Genomic DNA, 5,000 nt, shown 5'->3' with positions numbered 1-5,000 from the left:
TCCCGATCAGGCTTATTTTGCCTTTGATAAATATCAAACCAGGCTGAAAAAAATTTTTTCATCGGGTGGGCATAACATGCTTACCAACCCAGGTTACTTTTCATTCATGAAAAGTAATTATTGCCTGTCGAGCATAACATATGTCCCGATAAGGCTTATATTGCCATTGGTAAATATCAAACCAGGCTGAAAAAAATTCTTTCATCGGGTGGGCATAACATGTTTACCAACCCAGGTTACTTTTCATTCATGAAAAGTAATTATTGCCTGTCGAGCATAACATATGTCCCGATCAGGCTTATTTTGCCTTTGATAAATATCAAACCAGGCTGAAAAAAATTTTTTCATCGGGTGGGCATAACATACTTACCAACCCAGGTTACTTTTCATTCATGAAAAGTAATTATTGCCTGTCGAGCATAACATATGTCCCGATAAGGCTTATATTGCCATTGGTAAATATCAAACCAGGCTGAAAAAAATTTTTTCATCGGGTGGGCATAACATGTTTACCAACCCAGGTTACTTTTCATTCATGAAAAATAATTATTGCCTGTCGAGCATAACATATGTCCCGATCAGGCTTATTTTGCCTTTGATAAATATCAAACCAGGCTGAAAAAAATTTTTTCATCGGGTGGGCATAACATGCTTACCAACCCAGGTTACTTTTCATTCATGAAAAGTAATTATTGCCTGTCGAGCATAACATATGTCCCGATCAGGCTTATATTGCCATTGGTAAATATCAAACCAGGCTGAAAAAAATTTTTTCATCGGGTGGGCATAACATGTTTACCAACCCAGGTTACTTTTCATTCATGAAAAGTAATTATTGCCTGTCGAGCATAACATATGTCCCGATAAGGCTTATATTGCCATTGGTAAATATCAAACCAGGCTGAAAAAAATTCTTTCATCGGGTGGGCATAACATGTTTACCAACCCAGGTTACTTTTCATTCATGAAAAGTAATTATTGCCTGTCGAGCATAACATATGTCCCGATCAGGCTTATTTTGCCTTTGATAAATATCAAACCAGGCTGAAAAAAATTTTTTCATCGGGTGGGCATAACATGCTTACCAACCCAGGTTACTTTTCATTCATGAAAAGTAATTATTGCCTGTCGAGCATAACATATGTCCCGATAAGGCTTATATTGCCATTGGTAAATATCAAACCAGGCTGAAAAAAATTTTTTCATCGGGTGGGCATAACATGTTTACCAACCCAGGTTACTTTTCATTCATGAAAAATAATTATTGCCTGTCGAGCATAACATATGTCCCGATCAGGCTTATTTTGCCTTTGATAAATATCAAACCAGGCTGAAAAAAATTTTTTCATCGGGTGGGCATAACATGCTTACCAACCCAGGTTACTTTTCATTCATGAAAAGTAATTATTGCCTGTCGAGCATAACATATGTCCCGATCAGGCTTATTTTGCCTTTGATAAATATCAAACCAGGCTGAAAAAATTTTTTTCATCGGGTGGGCATAACATGCTTACCAACCCAGGTTACTTTTCATTCATGAAAAGTAATTATTGCCTGTCGAGCATAACATATGTCCCGATCAGGCTTATTTTGCCTTTGATAAATATCAAACCAGGCTGAAAAAATTTTTTTCATCGGGTGGGCATAACATGTTTACCAACCCAGGTTACTTTTCATTCATGAAAAGTAATTATTGCCTGTCGAGCATAACATATGTCCCGATCAGGCTTATATTGCCATTGGTAAATATCAAACCAGGCTGAAAAAAATTTTTTCATCGGGTGGGCATACATGTTTACCAACCCAGGTTACTTTTCACTCATGAAAAGTAATTATTGCCTGTCGAGCATAACATATGTCCCGATCAGGCTTATTTTGCCTTTGATAAATATCAAACCAGGCTGAAAAAAATTTTTTCATCGGGTGGGCATAACATGCTTACCAACCCAGGTTACTTTTCATTCATGAAAAGTAATTATTGCCTGTCGAGCATAACATATGTCCCGATCAGGCTTATATTGCCATTGGTAAATATCAAACCAGGCTGAAAAAAATTTTTTCATCGGGTGGGCATAACATGTTTACCAACCCAGGTTACTTTTCATTCATGAAAAGTATTTATTGCCTGTCGAGCATAACATATGTCCCGATCAGGCTTATTTTGCCTTTGATAAATATCAAACCAGGCTGAAAAAAATTTTTTCATCGGGTGGGCATAACATGCTTACCAACCCAGGTTACTTTTCATTCATGAAAAGTAATTATTGCCTGTCGAGCATAACATATGTCCCGATCAGGCTTATTTTGCCTTTGATAAATATCAAACCAGGCTGAAAAAATTTTTTTCATCGGGTGGGCATAACATGTTTACCAACCCAGGTTACTTTTCATTCATGAAAAGTAATTATTGCCTGTCGAGCATAACATATGTCCCGATCAGGCTTATATTGCCATTGGTAAATATCAAACCAGGCTGAAAAAAATTTTTTCATCGGGTGGGCATACATGTTTACCAACCCAGGTTACTTTTCACTCATGAAAAGTAATTATTGCCTGTCGAGCATAACATATGTCCCGATCAGGCTTATTTTGCCTTTGATAAATATCAAACCAGGCTGAAAAAAATTTTTTCATCGGGTGGGCATACATGTTTACCAACCCAGGTTACTTTTCACTCATGAAAAGTAATTATTGCCTGTCGAGCATAACATATGTCCCGATCAGGCTTATTTTGCCTTTGATAAATATCAAACCAGGCTGAAAAAAATTTTTTCATCGGGTGGGCATAACATGCTTACCAACCCAGGTTACTTTTCATTCATGAAAAGTAATTATTGCCTGTCGAGCATAACATATGTCCCGATCAGGCTTATATTGCCATTGGTAAATATCAAACCAGGCTGAAAAAAATTTTTTCATCGGGTGGGCATAACATGTTTACCAACCCAGGTTACTTTTCATTCATGAAAAGTATTTATTGCCTGTCGAGCATAACATATGTCCCGATCAGGCTTATTTTGCCTTTGATAAATATCAAACCAGGCTGAAAAAAATTTTTTCATCGGGTGGGCATAACATGCTTACCAACCCAGGTTACTTTTCATTCATGAAAAGTAATTATTGCCTGTCGAGCATAACATATGTCCCGATCAGGCTTATTTTGCCTTTGATAAATATCAAACCAGGCTGAAAAAATTTTTTTCATCGGGTGGGCATAACATGTTTACCAACCCAGGTTACTTTTCATTCATGAAAAGTAATTATTGCCTGTCGAGCATAACATATGTCCCGATCAGGCTTATTTTGCCTTTGATAAATATCAAACCAGGCTGAAAAAATTTTTTTCATCGGGTGGGCATAACATGTTTACCAACCCAGGTTACTTTTCATTCATGAAAAGTAATTATTGCCTGTCGAGCATAACATATGTCCCGATCAGGCTTATTTTGCCTTTGATAAATATCAAACCAGGCTGAAAAAAATTTTTTCATCGGGTGGGCATAACATGTTTACCAACCCAGGTTACTTTTCACTTATGAAAAGTAATTATTGCCTGTCGAGCATAACATATGTCCCGATCAGGCTTATTTTGCCTTTGATAAATATCAAACCAGGCTGAAAAAAATTTTTTCATCGGGTGGGCATAACATGCTTACCAACCCAGGTTACTTTTCACTTATGAAAAGTAATTATTGCCTGTCGAGCATAACATATGTCTCGTTCAGGTCTATGTTATTCCCATATCCAATACCTGCCACTGTATTGATATATAATAATAAGTATTACTTAAATCATTATTCATGCAGTAATACATTAAGAAAATACTTATTTGAAGTATTTATAGTAAGAATATACTTAACCTATCTTAACAACCACCACCACCACCTACCAATCAATATTACAAGCCTTCAATAGCAAATGTTTATCACCATTCCTATAATACATACTTATATATAGGTAAGTATAATAAGAATGTACTACTTAAGTACCAACGCCACTATTAATACTCATATGCAATTTTATAATACACACTTAATATACTTATAGTAAGTAATAAGAATGTAATAATAGTGGCTACCGCCATCGCCACTATTATACCCATATACAATTTTATAATACATACTTAATACTTTATAGTAAGTAATAAGAATGAACTAATAGTGGCTACCGCCATCGCCACTATTATACTCATATACAATTTTATAATATATACTTAATACTTTATAGTAAGTAATAAGAATGTACTAATAGTGGCTACCGCCATCGCCACTATTATACCCATATACTATTTTATAATTCATACTTAATACTTTATAGTAAGTAATAAGAATGTACTAATAGTGGCTACCGCCATCGCCACTATTATACCCATATACTATTTTATAATTCATACTTAATACTTTATAGTAAGTAATAAGAATGTACTAATAGTGGCTACCGCCATCGCCACTATTATACCCATATACAATTTTATAATACATACTTAATACTTTATAGTAAGTAATAAGAATGTACTACTAGTGGCTACCACCATCGCCACTATTATATACCCATATACAATTTTATAATACATACCTTGTTAGTAATGTATAATAAAGAATGTATAAGGGCTATAAAGACCATCACCCAAACCAGATCAGGCCATACAATACTAGATCAGACTAGACCAGACTAGACTAAATCTAGACTAGACTAGACCAGACCAGAGCAGACCTGACCCCATATCCCACACAATATCACTACTCTACATGAGATAATAATATGTGGAATAATAAGAAGAATCGAAAAATAAAATAAATTTTTCGAATCTTCAAGCAAAGGATAAGCTTCAGTGGATCGCAGTATGGCAGCTGCTCAACCACTTACAACACCTTGCCCGTTACCAAAGTCGTTTACAATTGATTCTAGGCACTGTCATCGTATTTAATAATGTTTAAATGCAAAACTAGTTATCCGTCAAGTAAGATACCATGTATACATACTCTGTAACTATATTTTAC

The 5,000-nt window shown here is 35.3% G+C and overlaps 1 pseudogene; it reads right to left on the bottom strand.

The window, feature by feature from the left end:
- Window positions 1-4,802: 4,802 nt before the first annotated feature.
- Window positions 4,803-5,000, bottom strand: part of LOC129617344 (large subunit ribosomal RNA) — a 4,018-nt pseudogene continuing 3,820 nt past the window's right edge.

This window comes from Condylostylus longicornis, unplaced genomic scaffold (assembly GCF_029603195.1).
Source record: "Condylostylus longicornis isolate FDR11 unplaced genomic scaffold, ASM2960319v2 ptg000502l, whole genome shotgun sequence".
Taxonomy (NCBI): domain Eukaryota; kingdom Metazoa; phylum Arthropoda; class Insecta; order Diptera; family Dolichopodidae; genus Condylostylus; species Condylostylus longicornis.
The sequence above is the reverse complement of the archived record's forward strand: the minus strand, read 5'-3'. Positions and strand labels throughout refer to the sequence as shown.